Source organism: Ambystoma mexicanum, chromosome 5p (genome assembly GCF_040938575.1).
Source record: "Ambystoma mexicanum isolate Mex_15411 chromosome 5p, UKY_AmexF1_1, whole genome shotgun sequence".
NCBI lineage: Eukaryota > Metazoa > Chordata > Amphibia > Caudata > Ambystomatidae > Ambystoma > Ambystoma mexicanum.
In genome coordinates this window covers 644,815,686-644,842,026 of record NC_090930.1, presented here as the reverse complement: position 1 = coordinate 644,842,026, position 26,341 = coordinate 644,815,686, and positions in this window count along the sequence as shown.

The window sequence follows — 26,341 nt, the reverse complement described above, 5'->3', positions numbered from 1 at the left end:
ACCTAATACAGAAAGTTTATAAATATATAAAATAAATGTAGTGTACTCACTAGTTTCTTGATAAGTTTTGCTGTTACTGCTGCGTAGGTGTGCTGCTGATTTTTGCTGTGCAATTTGTGTGATGTAATTCTGTTGGAGGCATAATTATTTTGTTTTGGTATATTTCATTATGTTGCATATATTATGTAATTGGACAGTTGGTGTGTTACATATACAGTTTCCACTTCTTATTTATTATTCAATGTAATGTATTTATGTGCTTCTTTTTTAACATGTTCAGTGTTTTTTTTGCATGATACAACAATGTAAGATACCCCCTGAGTTTTTGGATAGTGTTGATCTTGACTGAGTCCGTCCGTGAACATACGCATCGTCAGCAAACATCAGACCCGCTAGCGCAGGTAGGGGGTTCATTATGTTCTATGTTATATGTATATAAACTAAGGGAATCCTTGGAAACATTTATCCAATTTATATTGTCTACATCTATATTCAGTGAAAAAGTTTGTTAAAGGGACGTTATGGTTAAGTTGTGCTACTAAAAACCTATGAAATTCTGTGGAAAAAAAACACTGTTAAAGGGACCTTATGGTTAAGTTGTGCTACTAAAAACCTATGAAATTAAGTAAAAAAATGTTGTTAAACGGACGTTATGGTTCGAAGTAAAACCAAAAAAACCTTGAAATTCAACAGTTATGGTAACTTAAGCAACCATAACTCGTGCCACCACAGTGCATTGCTAAGACTAACAACCAGGACATCAAAGATGACATCACAAATGTAATTGATGACATCACGGAAACATTTATTCACTAAATCTATATATATAAAAGTGAACATTAGTTTGTGACGGGATTTGTGGTGAAGCGCTGTTCCTTATACAATTCCACATTATTTCACTAATCTGCACCAAATTTTGCGTAGTTGGCTGTTAGGACCCTCCCGACATTCCTGGCGACATGGCGTTTGGACACCCCACCCCGTTCCCGGGATTTCAGCCCAAGTTAAAATTTGTTTGTGGGTTTGTGGTTTGGCAAAGCTTTGTTCTTTATACAATTTGACACTGTTTTACCAATATGCGCATAGTTAACTGTTAGGACCGTGTGGATATTACTGGCTACATGACATTTGGACACCCTACCCCTTTCCCTGTACTTCAGAACCTTCACACATGAGACAATTTCCTGAAATCAGTGAAACATCAATATGGTCATAGAAGGACTGGTCCTGACACGAGGAGCACAACTTGAGATCCAGGCCCTAGGATCAGATTCAGAATTTGCTTCCAGGCCGAGTTACTGAGTACAACTGAATAAATATGGTGGTGATGCCGATGAAGCCGTAAACTATCCAACCAAATTTCTCAACTCACTCGACCCCCTGGGAATGCCACCACATCACCTTTGATTGAAGGTTGGGTCACCCATCATGCTGCTTCCCAATATCAACCCACCTAGGCTGTAAAATCGCACAAGGCTATGCATTAAAAAAATTGCTGACTAACATAATTGAAGCAACAGTGTTCACCGGGAAGGGAAGCAAACAATGTTGTTTATAAATGAGCCTCACAAAGAAGATGTACTTTAGTAATATTGACCTTTATGTCCACAGTTGTTGGCACTGTTGGCATCATGTCACCCATCATGCTGCTCAGAAATCTCCATGTTGTTCGCACGTACAGTTATACATTTCAGAATGGCTTTTTAAGTAGAACAATACATTGTGTTGTGTGGTCTTTATGAGAAAACATTTTTAAAATGAGAAATAATTTAAAAAATGTAGTGAATTTGTCTTTTCACCTTTCTTATGGAGCCTTTCCGAAAAGCATAAAGCTACCTTTAGGTATGCATCACAAATAGTACTCTTTAGTGCACTGAATATACTGATCCCAATTAACTCAACCATCAGGGCAACCACCATTTACACTAACATTATGGACCCCTATCCATGCTAGAATTCCATTATCTCTAACCTTGCAATGACAACTAACTTGCCATCATCGAATGACATTGAGCCAACTATATTCCTAAAACCTTGCCTTAGTAGTGTCTTATATGCTCCCCCAAAGCTCCCTCCACTATTCCCCACCCAGGATGATCTAGCCTTCTATGATAAAATTGTGCCGAACATCATAATAATTCAACCACGTACCACATCAGATTGCGTCACCACCCGACATCTAGCACCTAGATGCCCTCTTATGAATATCACTGTATTACCATGCCCTACATTACGGAGAAATTCTAGACTTGGCTCTAGAGTTCCACGACATCTCAGACTTAGATCTAATAGCAACATTACAACCACTACCACAGATAACCTTGCTACTGTAGAACCCACCAATATTGGGAATAATTGGAAAATACACCTACCTCTACCCAGTAACTCTACCAAGACATTAAAAGTAGGGTTTATGTTATTCTAGATCCCTTCATGCACACACCTTGGACATAGTGGACATCCTGACTATCAATGACCTTGACATTTTTGCTATTACCTAAACGTAGCTAAACCCTACTGCAGGTCCCTCACTAGCATTAGCCTTACCAGACAATTATTCCAATGTGCGCTCTGACAGAGAGGCTAACTCACTCAATCCTACCAAAGGGTGGGGAATCACGCTCATCTAAAAAACAGTCTTAGAACTTAGAATGACCAGTAATCAGCACCTTCCAACTGCTGAACTACTCTGAGTTAAACTACCCACATCTCCCACATCGACCATTACCATGCACCTGATCTATAGCTGATACTTGACACTGGACTGCAACATGACTGTAAATAATGACTGTAAATACTCGCCTTCAAACTGTATAGCTTTTCTCCGTATGTTACGTATGCTATTTATGTTACCATGTTTTACTCTCTTGCTTCTGTATATTGTACCTCCCATTGTTGTTCTCACTTGTTACCTTATTTCTTTGTGTGCTTAATTGGTTATTCCTGTAATCTTCCTGTGTAACTAAACTTTGAATTATCTTATGCTCTGCGCCCTGATACCCTTGGGTGTGGTGTGCAACACAAATAATAAACAAATACAAAATACAAAATACAAATTTACCGACCTCCTGGCAATACCACTGCCTTCGAAGAGGATATTTCACATTTATTGTCCACTACACAAAATGTAAATCTCAAGTCATAATCCTAGAAGAACTTTAACTTAGGTCTTGATGACCTCAAAGATTCTAAAGCGTCTGCCCTTGAGGATACCATGTCGGAGCTGGGGTTCACACATCGCATTACCAGTCTGACGCACAATAACGGTAGCATGCAAGACTGACTAGCAGACCATAATTGTAGTATCAAGGTATTGGCCAATACACCATGTCCTTGGACTGACCATCATCTAATTACATTCACCATGGACAAGTCTGTACCTTCTGGTACCATTCCTACTCAAGCGCCAGCCCTAATGACTAGAAGCAAACAAAACCTTATTGTTGATAATTTACTACCACTACTAAGTCCTATAACTCATCCTACCACTACTTATTCAGACCCATCAGACATAGTGAACCTATTCAATGATACTATCCTCAAAGCAATCAATACGATAGCCCTGCTCAAATTACAAAAATCTAAACCCCATGCCCACATCAATAAATGGTATACACCACATCTAAAGACCCCCAGGAAAGAGAAACACGCAGCATAGACTACTTGGAAAAACTCACTAACTAAACAAAACAAAGACTTCTTCACGGCGGCCTCATTTAACTATAAAATAACAAATGGCCAGGCCAAAAAAGATATCTTCAATGACCGTATAGCTAAAGCTAATTCCAGCACTAAGGAATTGTTCAATATCCTAAAAGAATTGGAGTCACCTGCTCCTATTCCTGACTCCTGTACGAAGGACACCCTATGGTGCACAAACATACAGAACGCTTTACAAGACAAAATTACTCTGCTATTTAATAAAATCAAGAAAAATCTCATTGATAATGCTTTATCACAGGACCTACCATCTACCTCTACTCCCAATCTCCCACAATTTAACTTCAAACCACTATCAATCAAAGAAGTAGAGATGATCATATTTAAACTTAAACCCTCCAACGGTTGCCCAGCCACGCTTATTAAGGAAGCTGCCACTGCACTTGCTCCCTTTATCACCACCTTCATTAATGCATCATTTAACACTAGTATTGTACCTACTAATCTGAAAGATGCATGGGTACTCCCATTATTAAAATAAAACTATATTGGACCCTAATAATCTGTCTAACTACAGACCCATTACCACTGTCCCCTTCCTGTTGAAAATGTTGGATCGTGCAGCATACCTCCAGATCCAACAGTACTTGGAAATCAATAATCTGCTGAGATTAAGACAGTCAGGCTTCAGACCGAGACATGGAACTGAAACTGCACTCATTGACTTAAAGATACACATCCAGACTCTAAAAGATAAAGGAAAATCTGCTCTTCTCCTACTACTTGACTTACCAGCGGCATTTGACTTAGTGAACTATGACATTCTATGCAAACACTTGTCATCTGCTGCACACTTCTGTGACCAAACTAACTTTTGGATGAAATCCTTCCTTAGCAACAGATCTATGAGGGTATTTGCACTGTCTGCTTCAGGCCCCCCTACGCCTGTCTCTTGCGGAGTCCCACAAGGATCTTGCGTGTCCCCCATGATCTACAATGCTTTCACCAAGTCTTTATTTGATGTACTCGATTATCTGGGTGTCACGTATACTAACTATGCGGAAGACACTCAGATGCTCATCCCTATCACTGGTGATTATGTTGTAGATAGCACAATATTGAATGACATCTACAGTATGATACAAATAAGGATGGCCAAACATGGTTTATGTCTAAACGACGACAAAACCAAACTACTTCTACTTGGTTCCCCAACTAAACTGAATAAGCTAGGAACTTCATTTAAAGCCTTCAACATTGTCGGGAATATTATCGAAGCAGCTAAGGATGTCAAAACATTAGGTATCTGCATAGACTCTACATTATCCCTCACAAGACAAACTAATGCTCTAGCGGCAGCGACATCATATACATGTAAGCTCATCACAGCCTGTCGTCCTTACTTAACCACTACCAACTGTATTTCAGTAGCAAGAGCCTTAGTACTATCTAAAATAGACTACTGTAATGCGCTTTACTTAGGAACCTTACAATACAAAATTAACAAAATGCAAGGCATGCAAAATAATGCAGTGAGATCAGTATGCAATATCCCCAGGACGCATCATATTACCACAGCCAGGTAGAATCTAAACTTGCTGAACTTTAAGCAAAGAATAGATCTCAAATCCCTCTCTCTAACACATAAGTGCCTTTATAATCAGGCACCTATATACCTCTGTGACACATTTTCATGTCACTCATCATCACAACCTAGTAGACTGCACAGTCACATTGTATCATCATACCATGATTTAACCAACAACGGTTGGGCGGAGTTAGTTTCCCAGACTTAGCCACAAAGAAATTGAATGCGCTTCCCCCTTCAATAAGAGCAGAACCTTCTTTTATGGTCTTCCGTAATAAGGTAAAAACTTGGCTCTTGGACCAGGATCACAACCTTGCTATTGTAGGTGCCTTTCCCCAGTTTACTACGTGTAAGAGAAAATAAAATAACCAACACAAACCCTGTCTAGGAAAGAGGCACTGAGAACCGGCTGCAAGAGTTCAAAGAATGCTTTATTTCTCCAGCTAGGAAATAACCCAAAAAATGCCCACTCCCATTTACATCATCAGCCATATATATATCAATTAATGTAACTCTAAAAAAAAATACTAAATGGGCCCGATTGGCCAGGCGGTGTGGTGCTGTAGGTGTGGGTGACATCTCTCCATTCTGATTGGCTGAGTGGCTGACGAGATGATGGATGTCAAATATCATGTGCTCCACGCAGGTCAGGGTCCGGTCACTGTGGTCACTACCTAAGCTAATATGTTGCATTCGTAAAACACTAAATAACAAATTATCTAAACATGTTATACTTTTTTTCATATTTCTACACAAATCACACATAGTATTTATTGTCAATACAATTGGGTCATTCGTGGCTTTAATTGGAGGCCTTGACCTTTATTGTGCATGTAAAAAGAGTCAAGCTGTGTTTCACATATCTCCTAAGCTTTAGACCCATTAGTATAAGTAAAAACATATATTGTGGCAAGGTGCTTAAGGATAGTAGTGGGTGTGTTGGGTGGGTTTCACAGCGCAGGCGAGGGTCTGGCACTTGAAAGAAATACCTTACAGGGAGCGCAGGGTCAGGATGGCAATAAATTACTCTAAATGGGGGTGGGTGGCTTGCACATTTATGGGGCCGAACGAGCAAAAAGTGCTTAGCTCATCCTGGTTCACATGCTGGTTCTCATGCTGGCAGTGATCTCAGAGGAAGAAAACTGTATCATATTGGTTGTTGCAACTTTCTCCAACTTCAGCGTGAGAATGGGAGCGTGAAGCTTTCCTTCGCAGGGAGAGTGCAAGGGTGGGGGCCAGCCAGCTGCCTGCACGCCTTGTGTGTGTCTCTGTCCTTGGCTGTTGCGGTGGAAGGGGGAGCTGAGCCTTGCTGTACTATCGCAGTGAGGCCTGTTTACCCAAGATGGAGTCGAAAAGGGGGCACAAAAGATGGATGCCCCGTGTCCTTCTCAGTAGTCCCATCTATGTAGCGGTCAACCGTGGTTAACTTTACATAAGGGCAAGGGGCGACCCCACTACTGGAGGCACGTGGTCCAAGTCCCGTACTGAGCAGTGTACAGCACGAGGGGGCCGGGGGACCCCTCGCTCCCATACATTCCCCCCTTTTATTACATCTAAAGTAACAAACTTCTTATCTTGTTATTTCCGTTCTCCCTTCGGTAACGCTCAGCTTCGGCCACAGCCTCATCCCAAGCAGGTTTACCCTTTATGGGCAACCATGCTTTGCACACACTTCTTAAGCTGTTACCCCTTCTTGCGTATTCTTCTGGGGTGACCATTAAGTATATCCAACCATCCCCATCCAAATCTATCCAAACCTCGTTATACCACAGCAAGTCCTTTGGTTCTTTAATGGTAGTGTGATGTAGATTATCGACCACGTCCCCATAATGCCTATAGATGGCAGTCATTCTATACTGCGGTGTGGTGTATTCTCCAGTTTGTACTTGGGCATCTATCATGGTAGCCACCATTGTCTATCGGCCCACTGTTACCATCATCGTCGCTGAATTAGGCATATTATTTTCACAGCATCTTAGTCCCAGTTGGCACACACAGAATATTAGGAGAAGAAAGACAATAATGGGAATGAGTATCTTCGCTGCTATGTTCACCCATGATGGTATCCAGCTGAACAGATTGTCGAACCACGTGCTGTTGTCTGCTCCACCTTCCGTTCTCATTCTTTCTCCTAAATTATGCACTGCTGTTATCACGTGTGACAGTGTCCCATTATCAGCATCTGAAGTTGGTATGAACGTGCGGCACGCCCCCCCAATTTTTTTTGCAAATGCCGCCGTCCATTGCCGTGATAAGATCTAAGACATATCTGTTTTGCATTGTCATCAGGTACAGTGCACGGAGCTCTATTTTTATGATGTTGAATCCTTCTTTAGTGTCGTTAGCCAGCTGGATGAGCTCCCAGCGTGTTATCTGCAGCCATTTTGCGTTTGTGCTGGCTTGAACGCCTGGTGCTAGAAATGATGCAAAAAATGTCTCTGCAGATGAGAAAAGATTGTACTGCTGCGGGATTTCAGCAAGGAGTTCTGACGATTTGGACGAAATATAATTGGATCTTTTGCTGCATGACAACTTGGTTCTCAATGTTTCTTCTGACAATAGTTTGTATGCTGGGGGCTCCGTGATTGTCTCATCGGGCGCTGTCGATGGTTCAGCCGATTGCCCTGCTGCTGATACGTCAGCCGATTGGCCTGCTGTCGAACCGTCAGCTGAAGGCCTTGCTGTAAACTGAACGTGGCTCTCTGGTATCACCATTAGTGCTGAGTGAAGTGTGGCTAGGGCACAAGTTCCTCTCCAGGATGCTGGGAGATGCAGGTAAGCTTGTTTGCCACATATCCAGTATATGTCCATTAATGCGGCAGTGCCTTTTTTCATATCTGGTATTATTAAAGTCTTATTGCACTGCTGTGCGTTTCCCATATTCACCTTCCCTTCTCCATGGAAGCAAAGTTCGTGCTGTATTTCCTTTTGAATCTTTATGGGTCTCTCCAGTGGTGTGACCCATGTCAGCTTGGTGATATGCTGTGACCAGATGGGGATGCACGTTTCTTTTGCCCACTCGTATGTTTCGTCTGGCAGCCCTCGAAGCCCCTCAGATTTGCATTCAATCGTTTCATCATGCCACTTGTTATCTGCATACCTTGTCCCTTTTATGATAAAAAATGGCTCTTGCAGGCAAATGACTCCTTGTTGTCTGCTGGTGCATGTTTGTTCGTTTTCCAATTTTTCCATGGTGACTCTGTGTGCCTGAAATGTCTTTTTTATTCTACACAGCATCAGATGAATCAAACATTGGGCCTCAGACAAGGGTACTTTCCGTGGAATTAAGATTTTTGGGGTTCCAGTTGCATGAGGAATAAATGAGCACACGTAGCAACTTGTCTGAATACCATTTATTTGATTGGTCAGGGTGTCGGGGGTCCTCTATTTCATCTAACCCCAGGTTATGATAAATATCATATCTGTTTTTTCCCGCCCCCCTTTTTCTCCTCTCTCTTTTGTTTTTTAATTGGGTACCAACTCGTTGATATTGCAGCGCGAATATTCTGGACCATGCATCATCAATGTTGTTCATGGTGACATGAGTGTATTCAGTAGTGGTTTCTGGTGCCGTGTGCGTGTGCATGCTTGTATTTCTGGAGTTAGTCAACCAATAGTAACCGTCATTTACAACCCATCTAGGCTCTATTTCCTTGGCATAGTATTACTCAACAATGGGATAACAGTTTTGTTTACATGCAATTGGTTATAGGGTGGCGTTGCATTTATACTATTCGATTCAATGTTATAAGTGTCCTTCCAAATGGTTGTTACTCCAGTCCATATTAGTTTAGACCCTGGTTTTATCACTTTAGCCCCGCTCCCCCCTTTGTTCATTTCATTTGCCACAAATAAAACGACGTTATACCTAATAAAATAAAACATCATTATTGCAAATAATATGGCAGCATATTTTATAACGCATTCAACATTGCTCAATCTACTGGCCCTAATGGCATCCCTATTTCTATCTAACATTTCAGCCTGCTCAGCCGTTTCATCGCATTGGTTATGTGGGCGAGACAAATTTGTTAAGTCATCATGAAAAGAAACATATTTGCAATTGTTCATTCTTTTTCATTTTTTTGCTTAGTTAGGCATTTAACAATTTCTTTCCATTTATCATAAAACAATGAAGAAAAATAGGAGAAATAACACAATTCATATGAGAGTGAGAGAGAAAAAAAAGAGAGAGAGAGAGAGAGAGAGAGAGAATATAAAAAAACACATTTTGCTTTTCTACTATACTTTTCCTCTCTTAGTTGCAGTTTTCGTCATGTCAGACTGTGTTAGCAATGCCATCCACACAGTCTGTTTCATTTTGGGGGAGTGCGACACTGCGCGCCCTTCTCACGTCCGAGAGGTGCACCCAGTATTTCAGTCCCTTCACCTTAACTGCAGTTGGTGTGCTGTACACCACTGTGTATGGACCATGAAATCTTGGTGAATTCCACCTTCTTACAAAGCTTCTAACATAGATGTGTTCCCCTGGCATTAATGGCCCCTCCGGGCTATCTGCTGCTGGCATGGAGGTGTCTGTTGCTACATCTTCAGTAAATGGCGGAGCAATTTGTTTTGCTATGCTGCGTACTGCGCGCGTTAGCTGTGCTAGGTATTCCTTAAACTCTTCCCCCAGCACTGTGGCAGCCCTGTGTGCATCTGACGCCCTCCTAACAGGAGAGGGCGGCGTGTGCATTCTTCTCCCTGTCACTATTTCGTGGGGGCTCAAATGGTGATCCTTGCATGGTTGATTTCTGAGTTGGAACAGTACTAGGGGCAGACAATATATCCAATTTTTTTTCAACGTGCTGCATAATTTCGATAAATTGCTTTTGAGCAGCCCGTTGATCCTTTCCACAACTCCATTGGCCATTGGATGATAAATCGAACATAGTTTATGTTTCACCCCCAGAAGGGAGGTTACTTCTTTGAAAAGATCATTCACAAAGTGCGTGCCGTTGTCTGAACGGATCACGTCACAGATTCACCACCGCGAGAATACTTCTTGCACAAGGAACTTGGCAGCACATTTTGCATCAGGATGGGGGCAGGGGCCCGCTTCCACCCACCGTGAAAAAGGGCAAACCATCACAATCAAGTATCTCGCTCCATTACATCTTTCTCCCATATCGGCGTAGTCGATATGTAGTACTCTGAATGGACCTGTAGGGCATGGCAAAGTGCCACGCAGAGTTCGTAATGTCATTCCTGAATTGTAAGTTTGGCATGTAGTACATTCAATCACAAATTTAGACAAGTATTCGTGCAGATTGGGACCAAACCAATCCTCCTGAATGTCTGAGGCGATGTGTTGTTTTGCAACGTGAGCTGGGAAGTGCAGTTGTTGGAACGCTACTTCTAATAATTATACAGGCATCACTACCTTGCCTGTCGTTTCCTGTCTCCAAATGAGATCTGTGGCTGATTGTTTACACCCTTGTTTGCCCCACAACTCCTGCTCTTCCGGTGGGGCCCTTCTCTGGAGTTTTACCAATTGTGCTATGGGTGTGTTACTGTATGCTTCTGCTGGTTGTTCTGCTGTGGCTGTTTTTACAACGTACTCTGATGTTGGTGCCTTATTGAAGTAATAATAATAATAATAATAATAATAATAATAATAATAATAATAATAATAATAATAATAATAATAATAATAATAATAATAATAAGTATGAGGCTTCCTTCGCTGCTGTGTCGGCTGCCGCGTTCCCCAATGAGACAGCGTCTGTTTTATTGGTATGGGCTTAACCACTGCCACTACCGATGGCTCTGCTAAAGCTTCTATTAGTTCATTTAGCAACGTGGCATGTTGTACGAGGGACCCGTCTGCTCTTCTGAACCCTCTCCTTCGCCAACGTGATAGCCCTGAGTGACTATGGTGGTGGCGTAAGCTGAGCCTGAATATATTGTTACTGCACAATCTTTGGCTGTGTGTAACGCGCTGATTAGTGCAGTCAGTTTGGCTGCTTGTGCAGAGTAGTGTGAGGGGAGGCGCTTTTGAACAATACCTTTGTATGTGTTTTCTTCCATGCGCACTACTCCATCCCCATATGTTTCTCTCCTGTCTCTGAATTTATGGATGCTGACTCGTCTATGAAATAGATTTCTCCTTCTGTAAGGGCATTTTCTCTTGCTTTGGGAATGTCATCGCCCTCTCCCTCATACGTGCTACAATCGTGTTCCTGTAAATCTTCAGTTGTGCATGGATCTGTAATGAATGTGGCTGGGTTCACTGTCTTGCATCTGACCATGTGTACATTTGGACTGGATATTATTATTTCATAAGCAGATGCTCTCTGTGTTGTGAGAGTAGATTTTGATCTTTCCAGGATAGCAAATAGCGTCACTGAACATCCCATTACGATCGTGGCACTTTTCTCAATGGCGAAGGCCGCTGCAGCGAGGGCCTGTTCGCAAGCGAAATGTCCCTGCATTACTGGGTCTAAAATTCCACTGTAGTATGCTAATGTTTGGTGCCTAGCGATGTCTTTTGTGTCAATACTGCAGTCATCAATGTTCCATTGCTGTGTGAAAACAGGAAAAATTCCCTTTCATAATCTGGATTTGCAAGGACGGGGGATCTGCAATAAGGTCTTTTAATCGGGAGAATTGGGCAATTTTCTCATGTGTCCATTTTATTGGGGCCCTGTTCTTCTGTGCTTTCTTCAGTGCTTGTAGCATTGGCTGTGTGTATGCTGCATAATCAAGGATCCATGCTCGGCAATAGTTACATATGCCAAGAAATTTCTGCATGTCCTTCACTGTTTTCGGTATGATAATGTGTCGAATGGCCGCTGCTCTGTCTGGTAGTATTCTTTTTCCATTTTTAGATATTTGCTTGCCAAGATATACAACGTCTGCAAGACAGTATTGTAACTTTCCTTTGTCCACTTTGTATCCCTTGGCAGCCAATACATTAAGCAGTGTTATCGAGTCTTCTCTACACTCTTCTTCTGTTTTGCTGCAGACGAGTAAATCGTCTACGTACTGTATAATGGTTCTCCCTACATTTATGTTGCCGATGTCTTCTCGTAGTACTCTGTTAAAAATGCTTGGGCTCTCGCAATACCCCTGTGGGAGTCTGCGGTGTTCATATCTGCTGTTTCCTAATGTAAAGGCTGTAAGGTACTGCGATTCTGGTGCAAGTGGCACAGAGAAAAAGGCATTTTTCAAATCAATGACAGTGAAGCAAGTTGCCTCTTTTGGTATACTGTTCAATATTAATGCCGGGTTGGGGAAAAATGGGAACTCTTTTTGGATGACGTCATTGTGTGGGCAGAGATCCTGGACCATTCTCCACGCCCCTCCTTTCGCTTTTTTAATTGGAAAAAACGCTGTGTTGCATGGGGACGTTGATGGCACTAAGATACCTTGGCTTAGGAGTGCATTCACTGTTTCTCTAATACCTTCCTCTGCTTCTTTGGATATTGGGTATTGTTTCACTCTGGGTGGGAGGGCACCTGGTTTCAGTTTTATCTTTATGGGAGTCACCTCATGCAACAATCCCACATCGTGTGGCCCTGTAGTCCACATTTCAGGTGCTACCCTGGCCATGTCTTCCTCAAATATTGTCAGTGGAGCCTTTATGTTAGCCATGAGTGGGTTGTGTATTTCTCTGTATTGGATCATAATGTCACATGGTATGCTTATTTCCATTATTATTTCTCCATCCCCCTCGTAATCGGTAAACAATTCTTCATCAGTTATATCTTTTAGCATTATGTTCGGCTCTATGCATAGTACACTTCTCCACTCGCGTCCCTGCGCGTCTAGGCCTATGACCACAATGCGTCTGTTGGGAACTTGAACTGCCTCAATGTCTATAGATATAATTGTGCCTGGCACTACATCTGTTGGTGTGATTGGGCGGAATATGAAGTCTGATGGTATTCTCCACTCTTTTTGTGTTATTTGTTCAATATCCTAAAAGAATTGGAGTCACCTGCTCCTATTCCTGACTCCTGTACGAAGGACACCCTATGGTGCACAAACATACAGAACGCTTTACAAGACAAAATTACTCTGCTATTTAATAAAATCAAGAAAAATCTCATTGATAATGCTTTATCACAGGACCTACCATCTACCTCTACTCCCAATCTCCCACAATTTAACTTCAAACCACTATCAATCAAAGAAGTAGAGATGATCATATTTAAACTTAAACCCTCCAACGGTTGCCCAGCCACGCTTATTAAGGAAGCTGCCACTGCACTTGCTCCCTTTATCACCACCTTCATTAATGCATCATTTAACACTAGTATTGTAGCTACTAATCTGAAAGATGCATGGATACTCCCATTATTAAAAAAAAACTATGTTGGACCCTAATAATCTGTCTAACTACAGACCCATTACCACTGTCCCCTTCCTGTTGAAAATGTTGGATCGTGCAGCATACCTCCAGATCCAACAGTACTTGGAAATCAATAATCTGCTGAGATTAAGACAGTCAGGCTTCAGACCGAGACATGGAACTGAAACTGCACTCATTGACTTAAAGATACACATCCAGACTCTAAAAGATAAAGGAAAATCTGCTCTTCTCCTACTACTTGACTTACCAGCGGCATTTGACTTAGTGAACTATGACATTCTATGCAAACACTTGTCATCTGCTGCACACTTCTGTGACCAAACTAACTTTTGGATCAAATCCTTCCTTAGCAACAGATCTATGAGGGTATTTGCACTGTCTGCTTCAGGCCCCCCTACGCCTGTCTCTTGCGGAGTCCCACAAGGATCTTGCGTGTCCCCCATGATCTACAATGCTTTCACCAAGTCTTTATTTGATGTACTCGATTATCTGGGTGTCACGTATACTAACTATGCGGAAGACACTCAGATGCTCATCCCTATCACTGGTGATTATGTTGTAGATAGCACAATATTGAATGACATCTACAGTATGATACAAATAAGGATGGCCAAACATGGTTTATGTCTAAACGACGACAAAACCAAACTACTCCTACTTGGTTCCCCAACTAAACTGAATAAGCTAGGAACTTCATTTAAAGCCTTCAACATTGTCGGGAATATTATTAAAGCAGCTAAGGATGTCAAAACATTAGGTATCTGCATAGACTCTACATTATCCCTCACAAGACAAACTAATGCTCTAGCGGCAGCGACATCATATACATGTAAGCTCATCACAGCCTGTCGTCCTTACTTAACCACTACCAACTGTATTTCAGTAGCAAGAGCCTTAGTACTATCTAAAATAGACTACTGTAATGCGCTTTACTTAGGAACCTTACAATACAAAATTAACAAAATGCAAGGCATGCAAAATAATGCAGTGAGATCAGTATGCAATATCCCCAGGACGCATCATATTACCACAGCCAGGTAGAATCTAAACTTGCTGAACTTTAAGCAAAGAATAGATCTCAAATCCCTCTCTCTAACACATAAGTGCCTTTATAATCAGGCACCTATATACCTCTGTGACACATTTTCATGTCACTCATCATCACAACCTAGTAGACTGCACTGTCACATTGTATCATCATACCATGATTTAACCAACAACGGTTGGGCGGAGTTAGTTTCCCAGTCTTAGCCACAAAGAAATTGAATGCGCTTCCCCCTTCAATAAGAGCAGAACCTTCTTTCATGGACTTCCGTAATAAGGTAAAAACTTGGCTCTTGGACCAGGATCACAACCTTGCTATTGTAGGTGCCTTTCCCTAGTTTACTACGTGTAAGAGAAAATAAAATAACCAACACAACCCCTGTCTAGGAAAGAGGCACTGAGAACCGGCTGCAAGAGTTCAAAGGATGCTTTATTTCTCCAGCTAGGAAATAACCCAAAAAATGCCCACTCCCATTTACATCATCAGCCATATATATATCAATTAAAGTAACTCTAAAAAAAATACTAAATGGGCCCGATTGGCCAGGCGGTGTGGTGCTGTAGGTGTGGGTGACATCTCTCCATTCTGATTGGCTGAGTGGCTGACGAGATGATGGATGTCAAATATCTTGTGCTCCACGCAGGTCAGGGTCCGGTCACTGTGGTCACTACCTAAGCTAATATGTTGCATTCGTAAAACACTAAATAACAAATTATCTAAACATGTTATACTTTTTTTCATATTTCTACACAAATCACACATAGTATTTATTGTCAATACAATTGGGTCATTCGTGGCTTTAATTGGAGGCCTTGACCTTTATTGTGCATGTAAAAAGAGTCAAGCTGTGTTTCACATATCTCCTAAGCTTTAGACCCATTAGTATAAGTAAAAACATATATTGTGGCAAGGTGCTTAAGGATAGTAGTGGGTGTGTTGGGTGGGTTTCACAGCGCAGGCGAGGGTCTGGCACTTGAAAGAAATACCTTACAGGGAGCGCAGGGTCAGGATGGCAATAAATTACTCTAAATGGGGGTGGGTGGCTTGCACATTTATGGGGCCGAACGAGCAAAAAGTGCTTAGCTCATCCTGGTTCACATGCTGGTTCTCATGCTGGCAGTGATCTCAGAGGAAGAAAACTGTATCATATTGGTTGTTGCAACTTTCTCCAGCTTCAGCGTGAGAATGGGAGCGTGAAGCTTTCCTTCGCAGGGAGAGTGCAAGGGTGGGGGCCAGCCAGCTGCCTGCACGCCTTGTGTGTGTCTCTGTCCTTGGCTGTTGCGGTGGAAGGGGGAGCTGAGCCTTGCTGTACTATCGCAGTGAGGCCTGTTTACCCAAGATGGAGTCGAAAAGGGGGCACAAAAGATGGATGCCCCGTGTCCTTCTCAGTAGTCCCATCTATGTAGCGGTCAACCGTGGTTAACTTTACATAAGGGCAAGGGGCGACCCCACTACTGGAGGCACGTGGTCCAAGTCCCGTACTGAGCAGTGTACAGCACGAGGGGGCCTGGGGACCCCTCGCTCCCATACATTCCCCCCTTTTGTTACATCTAAAGTAACGAACTTCTTATCTTGTTATTTCCGTTCTCCCTTCGGTAACGCTCAGCTTCGGCCACAGCCTCATCCCAAGCAGGTTTACCCTTTATGGGCATCCATGCTTTGCACACACTTCTTAAGCTGTTACCCCTTCTTGCGTATTCTTCTGGGGTGACCATTAAGTATATCCAACCATCCCCATCCAAATCTATCCAAACCTCGTTATACCACAGCAAGTCCTTTTAATGGTAGTGTGATGTAGATTATCGACCACGTCCCCATAATGCCTATAGATGGCAATCATTCTATACTGCGGTGTGGTGTATTCTCCAGTTTGTACTTGGGCATCTATCATGGTAGCCACCATTGTCTATCGGCCCACTGTTACCATCATCGTCGCTGAATTAGGCATATTATTTTCACAGCATCTTAGTCCCAGTTGGCACACACAGAATATTAGGAGAAGAAAGACAATAATGGGAATGAGTATCTTCGCTGCTATGTTCACCCATGATGGTATCCAGCTGAACAGATTGTCGAACCACGTGCTGTTGTCTGCTCCACCTTCCGTTCTCATTCTTTCTCCTAAATTATGCACTGCTGTTATCACGTGTGACAGTGTCCCATTATCAGCATCTGAAGTTGGTATGAACGTGCGGCAAATGCCGCCGTCCATTGCCGTGATAAGATCTAAGACATATCTGTTTTGCATTGTCATCAGGTGCAGTGCACGGAGCTCTATTTTTATGATGTTGAATCCTTCTTTAGTGTCGTTAGCCAGCTGGATGAGCTCCCAGTGTGTTATCTGCAGCCATTTTGCGTTTGTGCTGGCTTGAACGCCTGGTGCTAGAAATGATGCAAAAAATGTCTCTGCAGATGAGAAAAGCTTGTACTGCTGCGGGATTTCAGCAAGGAGTTCTGACAATTTGGACGAAATATAATTGGATCTTTTGCTGCATGACAACTTGGTTCTCAATGTTTCTTCTGACAATAGTTTGTTTGCTGGGGGCTCCGTGATTGTCTCATCGGGCGCTGTCGATGGTTCAGCCGATTGCCCTGCTGCTGATATTTCAGCCGATTGGCCTGCTGTCGAACCGTCAGCTGAAGGCCTTGCTGTAAACTGAACGTGGCTCTCTGGTATCACCATTAGTTCTGAGTGAAGTGTGGCTAGGGCACAAGTTCCTCTCCAGGATGCTGGGAGATGCAGGTAAGCTCGTTTGCCACAGATCCAGTATATGTCCATTAATGCGGCAGTGCCTTTTTTCATATCTGGTATTATTAAAGTCTTATTGCACTGCTGTGCGTTTCCCATATTCACCTTCCCTTCTCCATGGAAGCAAAGTTCGTGCTGTATTTCCTTTTGAATCTTTATGGGTCTCTCCAGTGGTGTGACCCATGTCAGCTTGGTGATATGCTGTGACCAGATGGGGATGCACGTTTCTTTTGCCCACTCGTATGTTTCGTCTGGCAGCCCTCGAAGCCCCTCAGCTTTGCATTCAATCGTTTCATCATGCCACTTGTTATCTGCATACCTTGTCCCTTTTATGATAAAAAATGGCTCTTGCAGGCAAATGACTCCTTGTTGTCTGCTGTTGCATGTTTGTTCGTTTTCCAATTTTTCCATGGTGACTCTGTGTGCCTGAAATGTCTTTTTTATTCTACACAGCATCAGATGAATCAAACATTGGGCCTCAGACAAGGGTACTTTCTGTGGAATTAAGATTTTTGGGGTTCCAGTTGCATGAGGATTAAATGAGCACACGTAGCAACTTGTCTGAATACCATTTATTTGATTGGTCAGGGTGTCGGGGGTCCTCTATTTCATCTAACCCCAGGTTATGATAAATATCATATCTGTTTTTTCCCGCCCCCCTTTTTCTCCTCTCTCTTTTGTTTTTTAATTGGGTACCAACTCGTTGATATTGCAGCGCGAATATTCTGGACCATGCATCATCAATGTTGTTCATGGTGACATGAGTGTATTCAGTAGTGGTTTCTGGTGCCGTGTGCGTGTGCATGCTTGTATTTCTGGAGTTAGTCAACCAATAGTAACCGTCATTTACAACCCATCTAGGCTCTATTTCCTTGGCATAGTATTACTCAACAATGGGATAACAGTTTTGTTTACATGCAATTGGTTATAGGGTGGCGTTGCATTTATACTATTCGATTCAATGTTATAAGTGTCCTTCCAAATGGTTGTTACTCCAGTCCATATTAGTTTAGACCCTGGTTTTATCACTTTAGCCCCGCTCCCCCCTTTGTTCATTTCATTTGCCACAAATAAAACGACGTTATACCAAATAAAATAAAACATCATTATTGCAAATAATATGGCAGCATATTTTATAACGCATTCAACATTGCTCAATCTACTGGCCCTAATGGCATCCCTATTTCTATCTAACATTTCAGCCTGCTCAGCCGTTTCATCGCATTGGTTATGTGGGCGAGACAAATTTGTTAAGTCATCATGAAAAGAAACATATTTGCAATTGTTCATTCTTTTTCATTTTTTTGCTTAGTTAGGCATTTAACAATTTCTTTCCATTTATCATAAAACAATGAAGAAAAATAGGAGAAATAACACAATTCATATGAGAGTGAGAGAGAAAAAAAAGAGAGAGAGAGAGAGAGAGAGAGAGAGAGAGAATATACAAAAACACATTGTGCTTTTCTACTATACTTTTCCTCTCTTAGTTGCAGTTTTCGTCATGTCAGACTGTGTTAGCAATGCCATCCACACAGTCTGTTTCATTTTGGGGGAGTGCGACACTGCGCGCCCTTCTCACGTCCGAGAGGTGCACCCAGTATTTCAGTCCCTTCACCTTAACTGCAGTTGGTGTGCTGTACACCACTGTGTATGGACCTTGAAATCTTGGTGAATTCCACCTTCTTACAAAGCTTCTAACATAGATGTGTTCCCCTGGCATTAATGGTCCCTCCGGGCTATCTGCTGCTGGCATGGAGGTGTCTGTTGCTACATCTTCAGTAAATGGCAGAGCAATTTGTTTTGCTATGCTGCGTACTGCGCGCGTTAGCTGTGCTAGGTATTCCTTAAACCCTTCCCCCAGCACTGTGGCAGCCCTGTGTGCATCTGACGCCCTCCTAACAGGAGAGGGCGGCGTGTGCATTCTTCTCCCTGTCACTATTTCGTGGGGGCTCAAATGGTGATCCTTGCATGGTTGATTCCTGAGTTGGAACAGTGCTAGGGGCAGACAATATATCCAATTTTTTTTCAACGTGCTGCATAATTTCGATAAATTGCTTTTGAGCAGCCCGTTGATCCTTTCCACAACTCCATTGGCCATTGGATGATAAATCGAACATAGTTTATGTTTCACCCCCAGAAGGGAGGTTACTTCTTTGAAAAGATCATTCACAAAGTGCCTGCCGTTGTTTGAACGGATCACGTCACAGATTCCCCACCGCGAGAATACTTCTTGCACAAGGAACTTGGCAGCACATTTTGCATCAGGATGGGGGCAGGGGCCCGCTTCCACCCACCGTGAAAAAGGGCATACCATCACAATCAAGTATCTCGCTCCATTACATCTTTCTCCCATATCGGCGTAGTCGATATGTAGTACTCTGAATGGACCTGTAGGGCATGGCAAAGTGCCACGCAGAGTTCGTAATGTCATTCCTGAATTGTAAGTTTGGCATGTTTTACATTCAATCACAAATTTAGACAAGTATTCGTGCAGATTGGGAACAAATCAATCCTCCTGAATGTCTGAGGCGATGTGTTGTTTTGCAACGTGAGCTGGGAAGTGCAGTTGTTGGAACGCTACTTCTAATAATTCTACAGGCATCACTACCTTGCCTGTCATTTCCTGTCTCCAAATGAGATCTGTGGCTGATTGTTTACACCCTTGTTTGCCCCACAACTCCTGCTCTTCCGGCGGGGCCCTTCTCTGGAGTTTTACCAATTGTGCTATGGGTGTGTTACTGTATGCTTCTGCTGGTTGTTCTGCTGTGGCTGTTTTTACAACGTACTCTGATGTTGGTGTCTTATTGAAGTAATAATAATAATAATAATAATAATAATAATAATAATAATAATAATAATAATAATAAGTATGAGGCTTCCTTCGCTGCTGTGTCGGCTGCCGCGTTCCCCAATGAGACAGCGTCTGTTTTATTGGTATGGGCTTAACCACTGCCACTACCAATGGCTCTGCTAAAGCTTCTATTAGTTCATTTAGCAACGTGGCATGTTGTACGAGGGACCCGTCTGCTCTTCTGAACCCTCTCCTTCGCCAACGTGATAGCCCTCAGTGACTATGGTGGTGGCGTAAGCTGAGTCTGAATATATTGTTACTGCACAATCTTTGGCTATGTGTAACGCGCTGATTAGTGCAGTCAGTTTGGCTGCTTGTGCAGAGTAGTGTGAGGGGAGGCGCTTTTGAACAATCACTTTGTATGTGTTTTCTTCCATGCGCACTACTCCATCCCCACATGTTTCTCTCCTGTCTCTGAATTTATGGATGCTGACCCGTCTATGAAATAGATTTCTCCTTCTGTAAGGGCATTTTCTCTTGCTTTGGGAATGTCATGGCCCTCTCGCTCATACGTGCTACAATCGTGTTCCTGTAAATCTTCAGTTGTGCATGGCTCTGTAATGAATGTGGCTGGGTTCACTGTCTTGCATCTGACCATGTGTACATTTGGACTGGATATTATTATTTCATAAGCAGATGCTCTCTGTGTTGTGAGAGTAGATTTTGATCTTTCCAGGATAGCAAATAATGAGTGTTCCGCATATAGCGTCACTGAACATCCCATTACGACCGTGGCACTTTTCTCAATGGCGAAGGCCGCTGCAGCGAGGGCCTGTTCGCAAGCGAAATGTCCCTGCATTACTGGGTCTAAAATTCCACTGTAGTATGCTAATGTTTGGTGCCTAGCGATGTCTTTTGTGTCAATACTGCAGTCATCAATGTTCCATTGCTGTGTGAAAACAGGAAAAATTCCCTTTCATAATCTGGATTTGCAAGGACGGGGGATCTGCAATAAGGTCTTTTAATCGGGAGAATTGGGCAATTGTTTCATGTGTCCATTTTATTGGGGCCCTGTTCTTCTGTGCTTTCTTCAGTGCTTGTAGCATTGGCTGTGTGTATGCTGCATAATCAAGGATCCATGCTCGGCAATAGTTACATATGCCAAGAAATTTCTGCATGTCCTTCACTGTTTTTGGTATGATAATGTGTCGAATGGCCGCTGCTCTGTCTGGTAGTATTCTTTTTCCATTTTTAGATATTTGCTTGCCGAGATATACAACGTCTGCAAGACAGTATTGTAACTTTCCTTTGTCCACTTTGTATCCCTTGGCAGCCAATACATTAAGCAGTGTTATCGAATCTTCTCTACACTCTTCTTCTGTTTTGCTGCAGACGAGTAAATCGTCTACGTACTGTATAATGGTACTCCCTACATTTATGTTGCCGATGTCTTCTCGTAGTACTCTGTTAAAAATGCTTGGGCTCTCGCAATACCCCTGTGGGAGTCTGCGGTGTTCATATCTGCTGTTTCCTAATGTAAAGGCTGTAAGGTACTGCGATTCTGGTGCAAGTGGCACAGAGAAAAAGGCATTTTTCAAATCAATGACAGTGAAGCAAGTTGCCTCTTTTGGTATACTGTTCAATATTAATGCCGGGTTGGGGAAAAATGGGAACTCTTTTTGGATGACGTCATTGTGTGGGCAGAGATCCTGGACCATTCTCCACGCCCCTCCTTTCGCTTTTTTAATTGGAAAAATCGCTGTGTTGCATGGGGACGTTGATGGCACTAAGATACCTTGGCTTAGGAGTGCATTCACTGTTTCTCTAATACCTTCCTCTGCTTCTTTGGATATTGGGTATTGTTTCACTCTGGGTGGGAGGGCACCTGGTTTTATCTTTATGGGAGTCACCTCATGCAACAATCCCACATCGTGTGGCCCTGTAGTCCACATTTCAGGTGCTACCCTGGCCATGTCTTCCTCAAATATTGTCAGTGGGGCCTTTATGTTAGCCATGAGTGGGTTGTGTATTTCTCTGTATTGGATCATAATGTCACATGGTATGCTTATTTCCATTATTATTTCTCCATCCCCCTCGTAATCGGTAAACAATTCTTCATCAGTTATATCTTTTAGTATTATGTTCGGCTCTATGCATAGTACACTTCTCCACTCGCGTCCCTGCGCGTCTAGGCCTATGACCACAATGCGTCTGTTGGGAACTTGAACTGCCTCAATGTCTATAGATATAATTGTGCCTGGCACTACATCTGTTGGTGTGATTGGGCGGAATATGAAGTCTGATGGTATTCTCCACTCTTTTTGTGTTATTTCAGGCACTACTCGGGCTAATACCTGTATTCCATAGATGAACATGTCCATGTCAATGGGGATCCCTCTTACTGCAACTTCCTTTGTAATCGTGCTTATTATCAGGAGTGCTCGTACTGGGCATACCCCTGGTGTAGAGCACACTATCCCTCTCTCAGTAAAGGCTATGGCCATGTTTAACTTACTGAGCAAGTCTCGTCCCATCAAATTAATTGGCGCGTCTTCGTAATACAATAAGGGTGCGCGCACTGTTTTTCCCCCTACTGTTACATCAAGATCTTTTGTGCAAGGAACTTTTAAAATAGCCCCAGAGAACCCATGCGTTTCCAAATTTCTTTCCGAGAGCTGAAACCGCCCTTCTGTGAGACATGATCTTTCTGCTCCAGAGTCTACCATAAAGATAAACTGCTTGTTTCCTATCTCTGCCATCACTAGTGGTTCCTCATTTGCACTTTGTGTGGTGGATAGGACTGGACACGCAAGTACTCCCTGTGGGCTGTCCTAGTCTTGGTATCTTTGCTGACCTGGCACTGAAAAAACATTGTCACCTACGAGCTTTACGCCATGGAATGGTGCAAGGGCACCGTTTGCAGCCGCTGCAAAAGGGTTATTGTTTATGTTCCCTACTGAGTTTTGTCTTGCCATGGGCTGTAGTGCGTTTTGCTGTTGTGGCTGTTGCTGCTGCTGCTGTTGTGGGGCTGGCTGTCTTTGTTGCATTTGGGGGTCATAGCAGTACTGATCTTGTTGTCCCTCCCTCCCCATTGGAGCTCCACAAGGTGCTACCTGGGTGTGGGCAGCCCCACCCCTGTTCATTGTTTATGGGCTGCTGCTGCCCCTGAAAATACCCTGATGGTCGCATTCTCGTGAATAATGTCCCCACCTTCCACAATTCCAACATGGCCCCTGTGTTCCTCCTCTTGGTCCTTGCCCACCATACCCTCTGTTTCCCATTCCTCCGTATCCTCCCCTCTGCCCACGGTACCCACCTCTTCCCACCTCTTCCTTGGGCCGGCCTGTTCTGCCACTGTGATCCTTGGCATGGCTGTTCCTCTCCGTTCCACTGTCCTTGGTCCTCTCCAACCCACTGCGCTGCTATCCCAACGGGCCTTCCTCTCGCGTTTTCCTCTCCTTCGTTTTCTCTGTCTGCGGTTACACTGGCAGTAATGGCAGCGACCTTCACTAATTTTGTCTGCACTAGTTTTGCTTCGTCGGCCAGCCTCTTTTGTATGACCTCCTTTTCCTTCTCTTTGATCCTCCTCCAATGGTGTACAATTATGCTCTGAATTTCAGGCCACCCTTTGGCTTCGATCCCAGCTATTTTGTCCAAGGCCTTCTGCACCTCTTTCGGCAACCCCTTTTTAATGATAAAATAAAATAAGGCTGTTGATTGATTCCATGCCGTACCAGTTTCACTTCTCCATAAGTCTTGCACTCGCAAAATGAATTGCGCAGGATCCTCGCACTCCTCCATCGTGCACTGCATCACTGCATGTAAGTCTGGAACGTCTGGAAATGCACGCCGCAATGCATCCCACACTTGTGCTCGAACATTGTTGAATGGTGATCCATCGTGGTGATCACAGCTCATTGTTACTCCCGTGAGCCCTGCCCTTTCCCAGACTGTGTCTGCTTGGTCCCCGATTGCTGATACTAATAAGCTTTTCACATCACCTATAGCTAACGGCACACCTGCCGTGTTCTTCTCAAATACATGTATCCACTTACATGCTCCTCCCGTCAGCGGGGGGAGGAGTTGTAACAGGTTGCTTTTGTCCATTTGGGCCTACGGGATATAGTTTGGCCTACCTGCTCCTTTATGTATTAGTGGCATTTGTAGTTTCTGTTTCTTTCCTGTTTTACTCGTTCTCCCTTTTTTCGTTTTACTTACCAGCATGTTCCCTGTCCTTCCTGTTCGTTGTCTTAATCTACCCTGCCGTTATGGTGGTGATAGTGTGTCTGGGTAACAGCAGTTTGGCAGTGGGGAACCCTCTGCGGCAGCTGCCTCTTCATATTCATCTAAATGATCCCATACTTCTTCTATTTCTGACTCTGGCTCGTTATTATCCTCCCAGTATTCCTTGGGTTCACTTCCTTGTCTTTCACCCTGATCTCCACCTTGTTGACTCTCTGGTGTATCTGGGCGTATAATTCTCACTGGCTTGTTATTCAATTGGAACAGGAACTGTCCTGATTGCCACTCTTGTTCTTGTCTTTGCTGTGCTGACGTCCCTTGTGATGCTATAGATTGCCCTGATAATGAGACTGCTGGGGTTGCATTGCTTACTGCCCCTATCGGGGGGGTGCTATCTGCCAGTGAAAGCGGGGGTACCTCCCCTCCCCCTGGCAGCATTTGCCCTTTGTTGCATAGAGCTCTTAACCCTGTTATTTCCATTTGTGCGTGTGCAAGCTGGCAATGTAAATCGCCTGTTAAACGTGCTAAGCTCACAGGAGGCGCACTCGTGGGGCCGTACAGGCCTCCTTTGTTATATGGTGGGGGTTCAGGGGCTGTTGCCCCACACGGAGCAGTGGGGGTGGGTGGTATATACATGGGCTCACTAAACCCTACTGCTGGCCTGGTCATTAAGGGATAGATTTTTGTTACTTCGTTCTCGGTTGAAGTTGTTGAGCACTCCCCTTTTGGTGTCCCGCTTACTTCTTCAGGTATTTTCTGCTTTTCTATCATTCGGCTTGTACCTACCTCTGCCGTGGGGGTAACTTCCTCGAACATTCACCATAAATCTAACACTTCTCTCCGGTTCTGTAACTGTTTCCCTTTGTATCGTGCTAGCAAATGTGTTGATACTAGGTCCAACACTCTTTGTCGAATGACCCTCCTTCTGGCCAAATTGGTATAACCCCATCTCCTTTTATCTCTGTGATCCACTGATCGTTACTCCCCCATGGCAATGCTTCTTTTCCTTTCTTGTGTGTTCTGGTACCCTTGAGTCTCTTCCCACCTCTCACTTGGTATGTCAGTTACAATATGTGAAAATACGTTCTTTATCAATGCTCGCAATTATGGTATGTCACATTAGCTGTTCTTTCTGAGAGGTGTTACCTGATCACCTCTCACAATTTATTTCTTTGCCTATTATTCATTAATCAACAAGTTACTTGTACTGAAATACTGGCGTGTTCAACAGGACATATACACATAGCAGACCAACAAACATATAATCATGCAACATACACATGCACTGCCTGCGCGCGTTTGTTCTTTCCCTATTCCCGTTACTGTCCCTGGTTTTTCTTCTTTCCTATTCTACCTACTATTTCACATTCACTCCCCACCTCTTTCACCTTTATTATGTCTCAAGATTTATTACTTCCACGGAAAAATAATATTCTAAAACTACTCGGAGTCTACTCAATATACGAAACCCCTACTATTTTCTCTTTATCTCTATTCTGCACTTGGTCGGGACAAATGCTACGCAGGGCCGCCTTCTACCCCGTACGGGCTAGGATACCACTTCTCTTCTTCTCACTTCTTACAACACCTAATGGCCATATAAAGGATAGATCAGAAAAGCCTTGCCGTCACTCACACAGACCCTATTCTTAACTACCTTCCCTTTGTTTGCTAATTCCCTTCTTCCCATATTTCCCCTTACCTTCCTTTGGGATCTTTGCAACCGGGACTCCACGTGTTCAGTCAGGTACTCCGAGGGTCACCGCTCATGGCCGAACCTCGCTCAGATCTGTCCCTCAACCAAGCCGTGGCCTGCCTTGGCGAGCAGCCTTTTCGATCGGGTATTCGACAACCGGGAACCCTTGACCCTTTCTTCTTGATGTGCACAGTCTGGTCAACCGCAGAGGCGATGGTCTTGCCGAGGGCGTCCTGGATCTCGCTGCCAGGCG